Consider the following 19923-nt stretch of genomic DNA (forward strand, 5'->3'; position numbering starts at 1 on the left):
CTCCCAGGCCGAGACATCTCATTGGTCTATCTCTGTGCCCCCAGACTCTGAACCAATGCAATGTCTGTATCTTAGGAGAGCTCCCATTGCCTGGGAACTTCTGTCAGTCAGTCCAGAGGCTGCTCCGTGGAGCTGAATTGGGCTCCTCATTCTAATTTGATTGATACTGACCCACCAGTGTATCAACGCTTGGCTGGAATGACTCCCTAAGCTACAGAAAAGTATCTCTAGCAAGATATTAGGAACTTCTAAGCTTAATAATTGTTATATTTGCCCAATTATCCCATCAAAAAAACCAAAAAACCAAACAATATTTAGGTAGCAGTAATTTTAATTGAATAGTTTAGAAAATATATAAATAAGGGATAATTTGGTTCAAATAATAGCACATAAGCAAAAGATACCGCGAGGTACGGAGGGCAGAGTTCTTGACCCTTGCCACTTCACGTACAAGCTTGCCAAGTGAAAATCACCCCTTGTATGCCATATGTCAATACCATCTCCTCCTATTTTTGGTTCGTCACTTTTCTGTCTCCGCCTTCCTCACCACCTTTACCACGCATGCGCCACCACTCGGTTTGGTGGTCGCACAAGTCTTTGGGGGTCGTCACTGATGAAGGCCCTGTAGTCTTCTTTGTTGTCCTTTAATTCACCTTTGGGTTACACATGCGCATCAAGCCAGCACGTAGCCAGTACAGCCAATGTAAGCCAAGACTAACGTATCACTCCATCTACATATCAAGGCAATAAATCCCTTATAATTAGGATTTGTTGGGACCGAACCAGGTTCTTGCTCATTTTTAGCAACTGTATCTTCAGCTTCTTTCCTGTGGTCCTTGAGAACAGCTGCTGGGAAGGGGGGTGGAGCCCCTCCTCTCCCTCTCTTCTTTGGCATTACAACTTTTTAACTATTTATTATTCTCAAATATTAATTACTGTATCAGTATCAATTACTCTTTCAAATTTTATCAGCATGAATGATACCTATTTATCACAATAATGGAGCTCTGTGCATTGTGTTTTAAGGCTCAAAAGCAGGTACAGTGTTTGAAATAAGCAAGCAGTGTTTTAACAAAAGCTACGTGTGCTTATAGTGGTTGCACAGAACTACTGTCAATATGCTCTTGCTTTGTGTGAGTGGTCAAAAAACTTTTCAAGTAAGTTCATTGCCTGCTGCCAGGGATGTGAGCTGCTGGCATCTTCCCACTGTAACAACCATGTAACGAGACTGATGCTGGAAAACAAACAGCTCCAGGCGCGTTCCTCAGCAGTCCCGTCCCTTTCGTGATTCGTACAGAGACCCGCGGCCAGCAATACTCAGCTGAGTACCAGAAGAGACCGGAATAGCCCGGCAGTCCAGCTTTAGTGCAAGGCATCCGGCAGCCTTGAGGGTACAAAGCGAGCACAGGTCGCAGCTCCTCGTGTCCGGAGCGAGCCCGGAGCAGCTCTCACAGGCCGCAGCCCCTCCCAGGCCCAGCTCCGGGCGCAGCCGGGGCCGCTCCGACTGTGCGGGGCCGCTGCCGGGGCGCTGTCGCGGCTCCTCCCGCGGGGCGGAGCTGACGCGGCCCCGGCGGCCCCGGCCCGGCCCCGCTGCGCTCCGAGCGCGGCCCCGGAGCGGCCCGGCCGAGGCGGCGAGGGACGGGCGGCGAGGGGCCGGGGGCATGGGGCGCTCCGGGAACGGGCGGACATCCCGGCAGAGGGGAGAGAGACCTGGCAGAGGGAGGAGTGAGCGGGAGAGGGGAGAGATGCTGGGTGGAGGGAGAAAATCCCAGGAGAGGGGGGCGAGCCCGGGAGTAGAGGAGATCACGGGACAGGGGGGATGAGGTCCCTGGGAAAGGGTGGGTAGCCTTCCAAGACAGTAGAGAGCCCTGGGAGAGGAGGGAGATCCTGGAAGAGGGAGGACTAATCGGGAGAAGGGGAGATCCAGGGAGACAAATAAAACCACTGGCTACAGCTAGGGAAAGGAGGGAGCTTGGGACAAGGGGTAGCTTAGGACTGGGGAAAACCCGAGAGAGGAGGGAGAACCCAGGAGACAGAGGACAACCTGTGAAGGGGGGGAGATCCGGAGTAGAGTGGACAGGGCCTGGGAAAGACGTAGGAGAAGAAAGCCCAGGGCGGGGGTCCAGGAGCGGAGGCTCCTGCAGGTGGACTGGGAACCCAGAGAGCCCGGAATCACGGAGTCCTGCAGCCAGGCCGAGAACGGGCGCGGGTCAGTGCGGTTCGGGAGAGCGTGGCTGCGGGGCTGGCTCCGGAGCCGGAGGCGAGTGGAAAGCGCTGCTCGGCAGCCCCGGCAGCGCTGAGAGCACAGCCCTGCCCGGGGAGGCAGCGCCACGGGCGCCGCTCGGCTTCCCAGCCAGGCCACAGCACCGCTCGGCTTCGCCGCCGGATCCACGGCAGCTCGGAGCATCGCTCCCTGCCCGGGCCCGAGGCTCACCTGTGCCAGGTGCACCAGAGCATCGCCTCTGCCTGGACAACCCACAGCGAGCAGTGCCCGGCAGGGACTGCAGATCCCCTTTGGTGGCAGAGAAAAAAGAGCAAGGAATCTTCCATGGGAGAACATAGGCAATAGGATGAGGTGTCAGTGTCCAGTGTGTTCAGATGCACTCACAAGGATACTATTGCTCTTGGCTCAGAACATGGAAAAGAAGTGGGCAGACACAAATCAGAAGCTGGTTGCAATATCCAGGGATCAGTTATCAGAAGAAAATGCTACGCAACTGCTGGAATGCTTAATGGATGACTAATTACCCCTTGCCAAGTAATCTGGACTTTTTAGGGGCAGCATACTTATCTCTCAAAAATTACTCTAGAGATCTTCTTAAGAAAATTTTGAAGAAAGGCTCATGCACCCACATTTCAACGCAGTTGCTGTGGGTTTGATAAATGAAATCTGCTTTAATGTCTTGATTTTCCTAAAGATTTGTGGGGGTTGTTTTTAACACAGGCATGCATGCATGCTAAATTTGAGAATCTAAGGTAAGGTCTTTTTATAGGGGATATGGAAGAGACAGGTCTTCAGCCAGCAATATGTCAGTGAGAGACAGCTGAGCGATGATTACTGAGAAGAAGAACAGCCCTGCAATAGAGGTGTGAGCTGCATTGAACAGCGCTTGCTGTGAGCCAGAGAGCACAAAGCAGGCTGGCCTGGTGGGCCTGAATATTCCTGCCAAACACTCTGCATCTCACCCCTTTGCTCGGGCTCAGTGCAGAACTGCAGGATTGCGGGCGCTTCCTCCCAGAGCTGCGTGAGGCGCTGGCTCCTGCAGATGTGCCCTGCCAAGCTGTCCCGGCCTCACGCTGGCCTCGCTTCCCCTGGCACAAGAGCTGGGCCTGAAGGAGGCTGCCCTGTGCTCCAGCCTGCCGAGCAGCCTGGCTCCCTGCCCCGGTGCCCAGAGTGCTGCACACACTGCTGACCTTTGCCAGGAGGTGCAGGGCAGCTGGCAGAAGAAGAGGAATCCTCAGGCAGCCCAGCAACCCTCGGCTGACCTTGGCCTTTCTCTGCTCCTGGGCACACTCCAGATGGCCAATGCCTCCAGGCTGGGCTGTGCCCAGCATGGCTGCGCTTCCCCTCGGCAGCAGCCAGCTGCCACCTGGGCTCTGAGAGCGGAGGATTCGCCCACTGCCGGGAACAGGCACCCAGGGCCCGGCTGCTGCCTCTTGCAGCTCCAAGGGCCTCCTTCCAGCCTGCCTCTGCCGGGGCTCAGCCTGCTCCGGCCTGTGCCGGGGCTCTGCTGGGGCTCCACCCCAGCCAAGGCTGGGCCCGCTCTCACCTCACAGGCGCTGACAGCTCTGCACCACAGGAGACCTTCCCGAGCACCCTCTCTGATCTTTCTGCTTTCTCACTTGAGCAAGGCTCTCCTCCAGCCAAAGAGATTATTGCATTTTGGGATACAAATCCAAGTGGCAGGAGCCCCAATGTTCTCCGGTCACAGCTGAAGGCCTGCATCTGCACAGGGTGTTGGGCTGCCTCATTCTTCTTTTGGTTTTGACTTCAAATGCCATTGCCCTTTCTGCCTCAAATAGAAATACCAAAGCTGGCCAAAAACAGACCAGTGGGCCAGATTCCTAAGGCAGTGTGGTCTGGAGAGGATGAATGAAGAACATCCTTCTTCCCCACTTTCACACCATGTCAAAGACATCGTGTCACTTTCCACCTTTAAGAAACAGCAGACAATTCAGAAGAAATTCTTGAGGGTATTCGCAGAGTGAGAAGGAAGGGAATCTTCAAGGTGACTTGTGGTTTCAGAAACTGTATTCATTTCCAATCCTACTCTGCACTCCTATTAGACAATCCTACTCTAACCTTAACCTTAACCCTAATCCTAATCCTAATCCTAATCCTAATCCTAATCCTAATCCTAATCCTAATCCTAATCTACAGTCCTACTCTAAAGTGGTTGCCGAATAAATGGTCCTGATGTGATTGTCACATTCTTGTCTCCCTCCTCTTCTTCACTGAAACAATCAGCGGCACCAGGCTGGACGCAGGCTCAGCAAATGTTACAAATGGATGCTGCCCAAAGGGAAAAAAAAACAAATCAACAAATCAACAACATGACTTTACAAGCTCAGTGCTTCATAGGATTCCTCTGTCTTATAGAAGGATGCAGGAACAGGACCAATGGGACCATCTAGACCTCCATCTTTATGCGCCGGACTTAGCCATCACAGGCAAATGTGGCCCAGAATCCCACTCATCCATTTATCCAGGTGTCTTCATCTTGCTAGGATTTTTGCCCTGCCAGTGCTCTAGAAATGGTGCTTTCTGTCCTTGGAGTTTCTTCTTTTCAGGTATCTCTAAAGCCTCACACTGGTCCCTCTCTTTGAAAGACAGGCACTGTGTTGATTCCCACAGGGAGACAGAGCACTGTCTACCTTTCCATGCCCTGCCCCTCATGTGCTGGATGGCACCTTCCTTCCCAGCAGGGCCAGCCCAGTGGCACTGGGCCCTGCAGTTCCCTCTCTGCCACACAACCTGGCACTAACCCTGGCACAGTTCCTGTCTGCTTGAACGTGCCTGGCAACAGATGGGGCTGGTACAAGTCCCTCCCAGCTGTCCCTGTTTGCGTGGCAGAAACCTCTAAGGGTGGGCTGGGGGACACAAACCAGGGCCCCCGGGAGGCTCACAGTGAGCACCCCAGGACCCCTCCTGGCAACAGCCAAATCTCTGACCCCTAGGCTGGGACTGGCTTCCTTGGGTTCCTGCACCACCATTTCACGTCTCTGCAGCCTGCATTGCTCTACTTCAATTCTTTTGCCATTAGATAAAACTGAGCACCCCACCAAATGACAAAAGAGGGCGACCGAAACAGCCAGAGGAGCTCTCTGACTCAGGAAATGCAGAGAGAGGTGGAGTTACTCAGTTTTGTGAAGAACAGGCCCCAGGGAGACTTTATTGCCACTTTCCAAGACTTCAGAGTGGCTTTGAAGAAAGTGAGGGACATATTTTTTAACAGGGCCAGTTACAATAGGATGTGGGTGAATATTTTTAAACACAAACAGGATCTAATCAGAACTTGTTTACTCGGAGCATGGTGTGACTCTGGCACTGGTTGCCCGCAAGAGCTTTTAGGAGCACCATCCCTGCAACCATTCCGGCTCCAGTGGGAAAGGGCTCTGAGAAACCTGATCTCTTTGAAGATGTCCCTGCTCATTGCAGGACACTTTCACCAGAGGACCTTTACAGGGCCCTGGCAGCTCAGCCCAGTCTAGGATTCCTCATCATTTTCATTTGAAGAGCACCAAGAATGGAGGTGAGGAGGAAGGGGGCTCATCTGATGCCTTGGACTTGAGTGGAGGAGGAGCCCATGCCTCAGAACCTGTTTCACCTGCAGCCCCTTCCCATTTTACCTGCAGGAGCTCCCTGGCAGACCAGCGCTGCTCCTCGTCTGTCTGCAGGCAGCATCTCAGGAAGTCACGCAGGCAAGGCGAGAATCGGTTGGGCTGCTGCAGCCGTGGGGTCCCTACTGTGGCTATCAGTTGTGTAGCCTGGAGAAAAAGGAGACACCAGGCTCCACTTGCTGCTTTCACATCTCTAAGTGCTCTCCCACCTCCCTTTGTTTAACCTCTGTTCTTCAGTGACAGTTTCTGCCCTGGCAGAGACCCAGAGATCATTTTCCTTTACCAACCAGAAAACCCAAACCTGATGCAGCCACAGCTTTTCCACCATCCCACAGATCTTGCCTTGGCAGCTGATTTCATTGACTGTGCTAGTTAATGGGAACTACATCAGAAAACGCACATTTGCTTCCATAAGGATTCACACCAGCTTGAGAGGCTTTTTGGAAGAGGGACTGTGCTATACAAACTAATTTCAAGGGTTAGTACATGAAAGGCATGTCTGCAGTGCTTGTTGGTCCTTTAAGCGCACGTGCCCAAGAACAAAACTCATCATACCTTTTGTGCTTTTTTTGAAAACAATGGTAATTGGAAGGAAAGAAAGGGAATCCATCAATTAATCCCCAGGTAAGGAAATAAACATTTGCAATCTCATCTTCAACAGAGACACATTTAGATGCCTGCACAAATGTATTGGGATGAAAATTGCTGCTTGGGCACAAAGGAGCCACCTGCAGCTCTGTCTCTCGGCAGTCTGAAAATTGCAGCTTCCCATTTTGCAGCAAAAGAAAAATTGTCATGGTCAGAAGAAGGAGAGGTGCCATCCCTATGGCCACCCTCTGCTCATTTGGCTACTCAAGTCAATGCATTAATGGTAGGCCCATGCCAGAAAGGGCCTGGAAAGAAATTGGAGGTTTTGGCAGGCTCTCCACATCACCAGGCTCTGACTTGGTGACACAGAGAATTTGCCTTTGGCTAGGAGAGAAACACAGTGACTGAGTGTTTCAGCAGCACTGTACAAGAAGCAGAAGAGACTCAGTGGCCTTTACACTCTCATGCCCAGGTTTCAGGCATGTTTCCCAGTGAGAAGAAACTGTACAGGGAGTTAGGTTCATCTCTAAAGACCACAGTTTTAGAAACTTTGTTGGGTTTGTGTTGCCTTCCTTCATTTCTGGAAAGATAACAGCAGTTGTCAGATGCTTCCTTTCTACTATTAAGGCCATCTCCACAGCCAAAGGACTGGAACCACTTAAAAGCCAAAGGAAAGTGTTGCCTGAGAAGAGAGTTTGTTTGGAGTTTGTTTGCATGTGGTAAGGCTTGAGTTCCCCCACTGCTGAAACCAAAACTACAGCAGATGCTGATGTGTTGCAGGCACATTTTTAGGAGGAGACCTTGGTGGAAGTAGTTCAGGCAGATGGCAATGGGCTTTTGCCCAATGGCACGCAGGACAAGGGACAGGTGAGAAAGACAGTGGGATCAGTGAGTATTTGCTCCTTACCGTGATGGGACTTTGGTTCCAGTAGGGAGGTTCTTGTTCGATCATTTCAATCCCCACGATTCCAAAAGACCATATGTCCACTTTGGGACCATATGGTTGACTTGTCAGCACTTCTGGCGCCAGCCACCAAGGAGTCCCGACTACCGAGCACCGTCTGCTCTGCTCAGGGCTGAGCTGAGTAGAGAGGCCAAAATCACCTGAGGAGAAAGCAAAACTCTGTTTCTATTTGAATTCTGTGCAATTAGGAAAGCAAGCCAAAGAATTGCCCAGTAGAAGTTGGAAAATGTGCTGTTGAATCTCCTGGCATTGGCGACTTTTAAACTCCCCCCATTTTTTACACTGTCGCCAGTAGTGTCTTTTGTTCTTTGGAAGCTTTAGACTTGTAACTCCCTCCCTCTGGAAGGGACACACACAGAGCAAGGCCACTCTTGACTGCTTGTTCCTTGTCCTACCTATGTGCACGTTGCAACTGTGCCCTCAGCTCACAGTGGGTGTCCCTGCGCTGCCACCAGCACCATTTTTGAGGAGCTGGCTGTCACTCCAAGCAGCCCCACACCCACATCCCTGGAATGCTGCTCCTGACCAAGAATACACTGACCCAGCTTGACAGAACCATCGGTTCTGAGAAGGATGTTGTCACTCTTCACATCTCGATGGATCACATGGTTTGAGTGAAGAAAATGCAGTCCTTCCAGGCACTGAGAGAGAAAACAGAAAGAGGAGGGCCAAAATGAGTGATGTGATTTCATCCCACAAGAAAGGCAACAAAGAATCTAAAAGATTCCCTCTGCAGGGGAATGGGCAGTAATGGCAGAACACAGTGCCACTGAGAGGAAGAGCTTGCTGCTCCAGCACTTGAAGAGCAGGACCTTTCTGAGGAAAGGCATGTCAGCTTCTGAAAGAGCAACAGCACCTGCTGTTATAAACTGTGCCCTGCAAACCAGCCAGGATGACTGCTGCTGCAGTGCATGTGCTCAGAAGCAAAGAGCCTTTTGGCTGCACTCCTGTCCTTGTATGCTGAGGCCTGAGAGAAACGAGTCTCTCTCTTTTTTCTTTGCTGATCATTTCAAATCCTGCCACCAGCACCTTTGCTTTCACAGGCAAGGAATGCAGTGAAGACAGACTCCAGGCAAACATTTAGAGAGGCAAGGTGGAGAACAGCAAATACAAATACATGAGCCCGAGCGAGAATACAACAGCAGGAGAGAAGAGTACTGGCACTGAGTACAGGGAGTGCAGGAGCACTGGCAGGCCTTTCACTTGAGATGCTTTTTCTTGCCCATAGCACACCAGCAACACAGAACCAAAGCTTGGCACAGGAAATCACTGCAGGTCTGAGCCCCTGTTTCCCAGACAATCCTGCCCAAGCCCTTGGAAACACAGATGGGATTGCTGACCTCCCGACTGATGGCTGCTGCCTCATCTTCATACAGAGCGGTCGTGCTGAGGATATCGTTCAGGGTGCCTCCGTCCATGTACTCCAGCACCAGCCAGAGTTCCTCACCCACAAGGTAGCTGAAAGAAGGAAAGAAGGCCGTGGAGATGAGCATGCATGGCTACGTTGATTTTTGCCTCCAGGTTTCTTACTTCCAAATGCCTTTGTGACAAGGACAGAATCATAGCAATAGATATTCCCTCTTGGCTGTGCATTGTTTGCAATCTTTGCAGTCTCAAGGAGAAAAGCACAGCTGTGAAAAAGGAGATGTCTTAGATGGCTAGTGAGTGAAAAATGCAGTTTAGAAACAGCCCAGGTAAAAAACCTGTCAGGCATGGTGTTTCTGGAAATAAGCACCTAGTCTTCCTGGCATGCCCAGCAATGGCAAAGAGTGGCAACAATCCAAGGGAAATCCATTTTAGGACGGTTCATCAGCACTTCAGAAACTTGAAAAAATCAATCCCAAAACTATGTGGAGGCAGTAAACTTCGAGGCTGATGACTAAGGAAGATACAGCTGATCCAGATTTTGAATAATTTTGGAATAATTTTCAAACTAGGTGTGCCAGGGAAGACTCATGCAGAAGGGATGCACTCTCTTCTCATCCATTGGAGATGAGTAGAGAGATATGAATAAATAAAAATTGACAGCTCTACTATCTGCCACTGACCAAAGTGGGTTTTTAACCTCTTATGTTTGCTGTATGTAAATGCACACATGGGATAAGACCAGAACCACTCACCTGTCTAAAAAATTCACAACATCGGGACTCCTGTACCTCTTCATGATTTGGATTTCATTAATGCTTCGTTCCATCCTTCTCGGTCCTTGAAGATTTATTTTCTTTATGGCCACCTAAAATGACATTGAAAATCAGTAACTTGAGCAGTTGGTGGCAGGAGACAACAACGCACATGAAGCGAGTGATTTTGCAATGATACAGCTGAGCTGTGCCAAACTGCCTTGTGATTAGGCACTGCAGTAATTAGGAACTGACATTCCAACAGCCCATTTCTCTGCTCCCTTGGGAGCCAGTTACAGAACATGTGGGGCCGCTGACATTTTGCCTTGTCCACTTGGTAACAGTGGTGTCTCAACTATGACCCACAAACCTCTGACCACACTCTCTGCTGCTCTTTCTAGGATTCAGAAGAAGTAATCCATGCCTTAATACTCTGTGGATCCATCTTGGGCAATGGGCAGGGCTTAGGGCTTTTAGGGCACTTGCAGATCTCTCCCTATGTGCAATTGCCAAGTGCAGCACTGCAGGTGGCTAAGGAACTACCAGTAACTTTCCGATGGATTTGCTGGCAGCCAGAATTGAGAATTCAGGACCCTGAAGCTGTAGCCCCAAAGAGCAGGGAGGTGCTCTATGGCACCACCTTTGTTTTAGCAATGGAGAGCGAGTGAGCGCGTCCTTGTCTGAAAGGAAGCGCTGCCCTGCGTGCCTTCCTTCCGGCAGCTGAGGAGGACAAAGTGCCAAATGTATTTTGCAGGCTGGCACCAGTCTATGCTTCTTGTTCCTTTTCAGCATGGCTCTAGCCAAGCTCCAGCCACAGCTCACACCAGAGGAGAGCTGTGGGGAAAGCCCCTCAAGAGCAGCAGAGTCTGCAGGGGCTGTTGACATTTACCTCTCCTCCTGTGGCAGTGTCGAGTGCTTTAAAAACATCTCCAAAACTCCTAGAAACAAAAGAGAAGCAGAGAAAGGAGAAGCCATTTAGATCTTGCAGTGAAAGCCAGCCCACACAGGAGATCTCTGCTGTAAATGCCTAAAAGCTGCAGGACTCTGGAAGCATGGAGATGTTCTGGACAATGCCTTCTGAGCACAATTAGAAATTCTGATCAGCATTGACAATCTAAGCCCAGTGCCTGAACACATTTGCAGCTTGTCTGACTTCACGCTTGATACCTATTCCACCAGCAAAACACCTCATGCATAGTTTTGTAAAATTAGCATTGCTTGGACTCACCCACTGCCAATACTTTCCAGTTCAATGTATTTGATGATAGGATTTTCCGTCTTCACCATTCTGCCTGAGGGAAACAAAATGCAAAATGTTCACTTTAAAGCAGAGATCCCACCTTCTCGGAGATACAAATGGCAGCCCCACTGTCTGGGGCTCTGAGCCCTCCCTTTGTTAGCCAGCTCTGAGGTGGCTAACAACAACAGGAACAGGAACTGGAACAACAAGAAAAGAACAGCACGTCCACAGCACAAGTCTGGCTGGCACAGAGACTGATTTCTTGCATCCTTTGAAGTGAGAAACCTCTTGGCAGCAGACACACAGGGAAGCACAGGGAGATGGATTCAGACTACACTGAGACCAGAAGAGAATACATACCAAAGCAAGTAAGTTTGTCCTCTAGAAACATTGAGGAGAGCTGGAACTAAGAGTGCCTTTGTTTTGTTGGGAATAAACACTGCGAGATTTAGAAAAGGTTTCCTACTTGCTAAGATTAAATGCACCTGCACATCCCGAATCAATTCCTCTGAACAGATGTCAAGTTCAGAACAGGAGGAATATTGCCAAGTGTTCCCATCTTTTCCACCTTGCAGCAGTTTGCCAATAGAATGCCTTCCCAGTTGTAAACCAGAGCAGCTCATGCCAGAACCAATCGCGACGGGGCTTTCAGCATCAGGACCCTCACCCTTTATGAGCAGGCTGAGCTCAAAGACGCCCTTGCCCGTGCCCCGCGTGAAGAACCACGCCGCTTCTCTTCACCCTGACAGCGCGGATCAGTCGCTCCCATTGCACTCGCACTCTCGGCACCGCACACCTCCCCATCTTCCCAACTCGGCATGGCAGGCCCGGGCACAGAGGGACAGCAGTGCTCCTCAGGCACCCCTGTGACACAGAGAGCTGCCCAGAGGAGATGCTGACCCTATTGTGAGTCCAGGCCGTGCGAGGCAGAAGCTGGCCCAGAGAAGGGGCTGCTGCCTCAGGCAGCTCCGCGCTGCAGCAGCCGGGCAGCAGCGGGACCCTCCCAGCTAAGGAAGGCTCCAGCCTCTGCAGTCCCTGCAGCCCTCAGGGCTGGGGCAGCGAGCACAACCAGGCTGGCAAAGGCCAAGCATGAGCACTGACAGGCACTGATGGGAAGAAGCCAGAGTGAGCCTGAGCCCTGTACAAGCTTTTGCCCCCATTCAGGACACAACAGGATGGGCTTTGAGATCAGCCCCACCGAGGTGTGGATCAGTGCCCTTTTTGTCCCAACAGGTGATGGTAGACACAGAATCCCCTGGGCTCTCTTCTCAACTCTACCAGGTCTTATCTGAGAGCACAGCACTGGCAGCTGTTACAGGCAAGAAGCAGATTCATTGGGTTGTGCTGCAGAATCACAAAGGGCTTGATTTGTTCTTCTAGAGACTGATCTCAGCAGGCCTTCTACCAGTGGCTAGAACTCAAGCAGTCACAGCCTTCTGCTGATGCAGGAACAATTCCTGCTTCTGCCTTTGGCAGAGAGGGAAGCCCAGGCAAACTCCAGTCAGTCTAAGCTGCCCTCTGAGGCAGCAGGAACACCCAGAGCTCTCTCTTGCTGCCTTGGAGCAATGCCAGCACTTCTGTGACCCTGAAGTGAGGAGAGCCCTTTGGTACAGCTGTGCTGACATGTGCACACAATACACTGTCCCTCAGATAAGAAAGACAGCAGACGTACTGTGTTGCTCCAGGGAGTCACCCGCCATCTCCTGTTGCAGAGCAGCAGCTGGGTCAGCATGGGAGGTGAACCAAGTGCTCAGGCTCCACGTCTTTGGCTGGGGAGCAAAGGCTCCTTGGGGCGGCATTGCTGCAGCAGCTTCAGTGTCAGAGTTGGTGTAGATCTGAGAGAAGAAATGAGTTGATGTCAGGAAGGTGTGGCAGAGATTGCCCTGAAATGCAAGAGAGATTGCCATTTGAAATGCAAGCCCTTAGGAAGCTGCTGTTAGCCACATGCAGAGCTCTTCAACTGGATTGCTTTGGATGTCCACTTGTGAAACCAAATGGTCAAAACCAAAGACTGATTTTACTCATGTTCATAGCCACTTTCTTGTTCTAAAGGATGACTGCAGCAACGACCGCTCCACTTCCTCTCAAAGACTCCTTTCCCCCTCCTAGGTCTGCAGATACATTTGCAGCTCCTCATTCTAATGTTCTACCTCCTGCCATGAAATTCTCTTTATCTGCACCTTCCTCGGGACGTGCTTATCCTGCAGCATCTCTGGATGGTACAGTTCCTGGGCCTCATGCCAGCCTCGGGGCTCTTGGTTGCCCATCACTTGCTGGAACTCGCTGCAGGCTGCCAGGTAGGATGGCGAACCTTCCACCTCAAGTCAAACAGAACAAAGCAGTCAGAGACTACAGCTTGTCCCCGTCAGCCAGGAGTCATCGACTCGGAAGAAGTAAAGGACAGGAGCAGATTCACAAGGGTTACAGACAGCTTGTAGCCTGTATTCCAAATCTATGTGAGTGACCGTGTTCACCTGCAAAAACACCTCAAGAAACAAGGTCACCCGGCAGAAGCCAGCAGGAGTTCATTGGGATGACTGCTGGCTAAATGGCCAAGGGAGTAATGCCACTGTCTAGAGCATCAGCTGCGATTCAGCAGAGCAGGAAGTGTCCTTGAGAGCAGCTCTGACAGAGGCCTCATCAGGATGGCACTCAGAGGCAACACCCCACCCCCCTGCTGCTCTGCACTGCAAAGGCAAGGAGGGCAGAAACCACCCCTTGGGTGACTGCAGTGCCTATTGCTATTTCACTTGCTTTTCTAAATCCTTTTACTCCTGAAGGAGGCGATTAATTTTCTCTTTGATTATTTCAATTTTTTCGTCTGGCCTCTTCTTCCTTGCCTTGATCCTAGCCTCAGTTTCCTGCAGTTGTGCCGGCACCTGTTTGTCCATGTTCTGTAAACAACAACGGAAAGGACTCTCTTTCATGAGTGGAGCAGCTGCCATTCTTTCATTCACCTGTTTTTGTTGACTGTCCCTCTGCATAGGGAGATTCTTCTCTTCTTGGATGTCTTCATTCCTCCTCTTCACTGCCATGTCACTCTGAGATTCAGGCAGCTCTGCTTGTGGTTCTACCTTGATGTTCTGTGCACACAAAAGCAGAGCAAGTGACTGGAAGCTGTCATCAGGCTCAGCTTTTCCCTCTTTTTGCCTCAAAATCACATGGATTCAGCCACTTCTTTCTGCTTCCCTACCCACATCTGCTTCCACTGTAACCCTCCTGTCCCAGGGCTGATCTCTGCAGATTCCAAGGCTCTGTGCTTCCAGTGCCTGTGGGATTCCTGGCCTCCTCAGTCCCAAGAGCTGTGGTTTATGCCCTTCTTCCTGCCCTTCCCTCTTTGCCCTGGCCAGTCAGGCTTACCTGGCCTTTCTCCTGTGGCTCTTCCACCTGCTGCCCAAGCTGCTCTTCCTGCTGTCGGGCTGGGAACAGCTGTCCCTGAGTCTGTCATGGCATCTCTGATGAAGCAGTCTGCTCCTGCTCTCTCTCAAGAAGCACCTGCACAGAAAGCGAGAGAAGATGGGTTTCAGCTTCCCATATGACCTTTGTGGGCCAAGACTCCAAGACTGCTGGGCTCACACGTTCCCAAAGCACTGTGCTGCTGCTCTGCTGGGTCATTCTCTGTTTGAGGGGAGGCACAGATTCCAAAGTGACCCTGGCTCTACAATCAGGGGCCAACTGGGACAGAAGCTGCAAGAGCCTCTCAGGCAGCTGACAGGGAAGTTGGGGCATTTCTCAAGGGTCTGGTGAGGGCCTCCCTCTGCTTCTACCATGTCCTGTTTGTCTCTCCTGAAGGGATGCGTTTAGGTGAGCATTGCATCTTCCACTGCTTTGGAGCAGAGCCAGGAAGATTCAAATAGATAGATAGATAGACAGATCTCACTTTTATAATCTCTCTTTACTGTACTGTGGGATTTACATTCTTTGAATGGAGAGAGATATAATTTTCTCTCCTAGGCTTTTTTTTAAGGAAGTGTAGTGAGAAACTTAGAGAAGAAGAGAAAACAATTATTATCTCTACTTGCTGTTCTTGTTGCTTAGTCCATGAAGAATGTGTTATAGCGATTGTTTACTGTAAGTGATTTGTTATTGCATTTTAGTGACAGTTGTTTGGATTGATTAGCTAATTAGATAAAAGACTGTGTGGAGACAGTCACTAGTTTTGCTTTAGTATCTTTTTAGTATAGTATTTCCATAGTATAGTTTTAACATAGTACTAGTTTAATATAACATAGCTTAATAAAGAATTTGTTTAAACTTCTAAACCACAGAGTCAAAGCACATTTTTCGCCACGTGGGGGTCACCCGGGATCAATAATGTTCTTTCTGTCGCTACACACATCATCACTTGGTAGCAGTGCCCCAATCAGAAGCCATCCTGAACTTGCTCTCCTGTTGCTTCAGTAACCCACACTCTTGGGGTCTCTGGAGCATGTGGGTCCTTATGGAATGCAATCAGACCCAGAGCGCTGCACAGGGAACAGCACTCTTTGTGCATCTGTGCTCGGGCAAGTTCTTCTCTTGCACTTGACCACACTGATGGTGCTAAAGTGGCTGGAATCAGAAATGCAGCCCAGCTCCTCCCACCTTCTCTAATCTCTGAGGGCCAGCTGGAATGCAAGCACATTGATTTCCTGATCAAGTCCCAAACACAAAACACACTGATTCCCTGGGCTGCCGAAAAACACGGGAGCCGTTTACTTGAAAATGATAAGCAAGCCCTACTGGCTGGTCGGGCACCAGAACAGCTTGTTCTGCACAAACATCCCTGCCCCAAACTATGTGTTCCTGTGCATAAATACTGCATTATCCAGAACTGCCTCTTTGAAAAGTAAAATTCTAGCAGAATTTCTGCCAGTGCTGTAAAAGGGCAGGAAAGATTGAGACAAAGCTCCCTTGCTCCCTGGAGAAGGAGAAATTGCACAAGGGTTTTCTTTCTATCAAACCAACAAATAAACAAAATAAGAAAGTGTTGCTCACACCAGTGTCTAAAGAACTTGGATGCAGTGAGGGGATGTCTGGAAGGGAAACAGCCCTTGTGCTGAGCTTTGGATCTATGGATCTAAGGCAGCAATCTATGGAAGTCCGCCTGAAGGTGCCTAATGAGCCCCCCCCATTGTCCAGGCTAAAGCTCCCTCGGCACCTCCTCCCTGGCCTTGTGCTGCACCCCCTTGCCCAGCTCCCCTGTCCTTCTGTGCACACGCTGCAGCCCCTCCATGACTTTCTGCTCCCCAGGGCCCACAAGTGCACACAGCACTCCAGCTGTGGCCGCAGCGCTGCCCAGCACAGGGCCACGCTCACTGCCCTGCTCCTGCTGCCCCACTGCTGCTGGCACAGCCACCAAGCCCTTGGCCTTCTTGGCCCCCTGGCCACGCGCTGCCGCATCTTCAGCTGCTCAAGGCCGCCAGCCTGCCATCCTTCTTGCCCACGCAGCTCCCTAGCCACAAAGGTGCCTATTTCACTTCAGATACAGCAGGCACCATTGCAAGATGGCCTTCCTGTTCTACTACCTCCTGTTCCAAGTAGATATCAGGCACTGCCCCTTCTCACCAGCGAGGGCTCCTTGCTGAGCTCCACGTGGCCTCTGAGCTCTGGGTGCAGCCTGTCCCCGCACTCGCTCAGCAGGTGCCTGGACACAACCGACAGGGCACTGGCACTGTGCTTGTTCAAGTGCAGACCCTGCAGGGCCATGACAGCCTCTGGCCTGCTCTCAGCCACTGCCCTGACAGAGTCTGCTGCACGTTCCGGGGAGGCTGAAGTGACATCAGCCTCTGCCTGCAGCTCAGCCGTGCCCTCGGTTGTTGCGGCGCTGGTGTTTCTGCGCCCAAGGCCCAGGAACCTCCGCAGTATCTGCAACAGAAGGAAGGGCAGGAAGAGAGGGACGTTCCGTGGCCTGCTCCAAGGGCGGTGCTGGGCCGAGCAGTGCCAGCAGGCCCAGCCCAGGTGGGGATGGCCGCAGGTACCTGCGCTGGTCTGTGGAAGCAGCCGTGAGTGGGGTCCTGCTCCAGTGTCCCATCCTTGCCCCCATCTGGCAAAGAGCGAGTGCAGCCAGAGCTGAGGGGCTGCGGGAAAGGCCGGAGAACACGGCACAGCCCTGCACGGCCCAGGCAGGGACAGCCCCCGACGGAGCATGGCCAGCAGGGGCAGCCCCAGCCCCTCTTACGTCCTGTCTGTGGGCACATCCATAGGGGCGGGGATGGGATGGGGCCAGGCCGGCCGCAGGCACCAGTCCTGCGGCCCAGCTCTGCCACTCACCGTCCTGCACTGGCTGCAACTTCTCCGGCTCTGCAGGCTGCTGCGCTGGGGAGGCTGCAGGCCCTTTCTTTTTCTTCCCCCAAAGCACCCTGAAGAGCCTGAGCACTCGGCCTGCCATCCTGCTTTCTGGCCTCTAGGACACCTTTGAGACAGATGCCTGGGAAAAGCTCGGAGGTAGCAAGTCCCGCAGTCTGGCTGCAAGGCCAGCTGCAGGAAAAACGCCTTGGAATCGCTGTGGGTCAGTGACGAAAGAGCCGGCTGTGTGGGGCTCCTCACAGCACAGCTCTGGCACGTCCTGTCCTGTCTAGTGCACCGAGCACTGTGGCGTTGCTTCGTCACCGCCAGCAGCCACTTCACCACGTGTCACAAAGGGCCCTGTTCCATTCTGTTCCATGGTAACCATGCTGCGCCGTGTCAGCAAGGGCCCTTGGACACGCTGCCAAGTGGGCTGCACCAACCCTGCCCCAAATGCCTCTGATTGGAACAAATCCATTGCCCCAAGTTTCTAAGACATCCTGGGACACACCAAGCCCAGCCAAGTGCTCAGGGGAGGACTCTCCACAGTGCCAGGCCAGCACAGCCCAGCTCCCTGGTGGCTCTGGAGCAGAGCAGCTTCCAGCAAGCACGGGGCAAACACATCTTGCCAAGAGTTAAAACTCACCAGATAGGGGAGGTGGCATGAATGTGTGCATCAGGCCTTTGAATTCACAGCTCCCCAAGAGAGCTTTGGGGCACTCGGCTGGACAAACAGGATCCGGCTCAGACCTGTGCTTAAAGGTGAGCAACAAACCCTGCCACAGGTGCTTGGCTTGGTCTCTGGATGCTTAGGCAGATGCCTAAGCTGCTCTTCACATCCTTCGCCTGCCTCTCAGCCAAGTGCAAGGACTGAAGGAAACACAGGAAGTCAAATGGAGACACTTGCACCTGTCTCTTTGGGGGCTCCTGGGGAAGCAGTTTCCTTGGCAATCAAGCCCCTCTCTTCCAAGGGCACTTCCCCAAATGTGTACATTTTCTGGGCAACACCAACCCACCCTTAAGTGCAGGGTGCGGAGGTTCATGGGCATCACACCATAACCAATATGATCCAGTGAAGAAAAATTTATTGTTCCTAAAAAGACTATCTATAATAAATCTCTACTGTCCACACGTCTCTAGCTAATACATGATTGGTTAATCCTAGCTGTTCACACATCTAAAATAGAATGCTGCTTGGATTATCTAAGTTTTCACGCATCTTGCTGGGGTTGTATGGCCCACCCATGGCTCACTTTCTCAAGCTTGCTGACAAACTTGCTGAGTCCTGATGACTCTTTTTCTTTCATCTTCTTCAAGGATATATCGACCCCACTGAACGTGTTCAGTGTCCATTATTACAAGCAGGCTGGATTGTGCATCGGCTGAATACGGCCGTTGTCTTGCAAAAACTCCTCCACCTGCAAAATATCTTCAACAGTTCCCCGCTTTTGTTTTTGCAGAAGCCAGACTGATTTAAAAGCACGGTCAATTTCCTTTTGCTTACAGCATAGTAAGCAAGGCACTATTAGCAGAACTGATAAAAGAATGAAATACAAAGCCTATAATATGTAAAATTATTTATTCATTACATAGCCAAGAATACCTAATACCAAAGCATACTAAGTCCTTGAGCCAGCCTCTTATTCCCCAGGATTTTAGCCACTCATCAAAAGAATTCTAAACAACTGTCATCTTTTATCATGTTCTCCTTAAGCAATGACACTTGCTTGTCCATAGATTCAGAGTGCTCAGAGAGATTCATGCAACTCATCCCTTCAAAATCTTCACACCCATCTCTCTGTGCTAGCAACAAAAACACTATTGCAGCCCTATCCTGTAATACAGCATGGCGTATGCTACCCACATCAGTGGTAAGCTCATTCAGTATGGCAGATGTTAATTTGTTTGTTTGTCCAACAAGCCAATCGTTTGAATTGTGTAAGGGCCTGTGATGAAGCTACTCCTGGTGTAAAAAGTGATGCCAGTAGAACCAAAGGCATATTCTACAATTCTACATTATCCTTACAGTCTGAACCTAATAGATGCACAGTACGTTTTGGACATTTAATTTGTGCCTGATGTCAAGCATCTGTTGAATGCTAGGGGCAAACAGTGTCAGTTTCCCAAAATAGCACAGTCCTCCTCATGCTTTCTCAGGAGTCTCAGGCTAAGCTTTATCTCCACAAATGAGAAAAACTCCAGGAGGTGACATCCTTGCAGATTTTGGTTTTAGGGATACAACCATGTCCAATTGGCTCAGTATGCCATGGTATTGTAATACCAGGAAGAAACAGGAAATATCCAAGTGCCGTCATCGCCGAGTTTTTCTGATTTCTCCCTAATCAGCTCTTTAACCTGGTGGTAATCATAGAACAAACAGTAATTTCCTGGCACTGATCCCAAAATATCCAATTCCTGTGGTCACTGACTTGTAGTATTTAAACCTTGAACGATTGTAAATGCCTGAATTCCTAACGGATTTCTAGAGATGCTTTGTTTTTCACACCAAATTTCTGTGATCATCCCATTTTGATTAGTGCACCAATTTGAACAGGCCTTACTTCAGTTGCCATAAATTTGAGCTCTGATCTAATTTCCCAATTCTTCCATTGAGTCTGAAGGAATGCCAATTAAACAGGTGCCAAATGGATCCGAAGGTGGAGCTAGTGATAGGCAGAAAGATTCTTGCCTTGTTCTGCTAGCCTATGTAACCCTCATGTTAGCTCGCTGCTCTATTTTGTATACCCCCTGCGTTTCCTTAATCACTCCACTAAGCAACATGGTTACTATTTTCCAGACTGGTGCCATTGTCGCCCTTGTGGTCCATCACGCCTGTGCTTTGCCCAAACTGCTTTAGATGTGTTTGTGGTATTGCTATTCTTACTCTACATTCTGTAGCTATT

At 50.7% G+C, this 19923-nt stretch overlaps 1 pseudogene; it reads right to left on the reverse strand.

Annotated features, from left to right (window-relative positions):
• Window positions 1–4426: 4426 nt before the first annotated feature.
• LOC132087011 (serine/threonine-protein kinase PAK 3-like) lies at window positions 4427–19335 on the reverse strand (annotated as a pseudogene).
• Window positions 19336–19923: the final 588 nt, after the last annotated feature.

The sequence above is a fragment of the Ammospiza nelsoni genome, chromosome Z (assembly GCF_027579445.1).
Source record: "Ammospiza nelsoni isolate bAmmNel1 chromosome Z, bAmmNel1.pri, whole genome shotgun sequence".
Lineage (NCBI taxonomy): Eukaryota > Metazoa > Chordata > Aves > Passeriformes > Passerellidae > Ammospiza > Ammospiza nelsoni.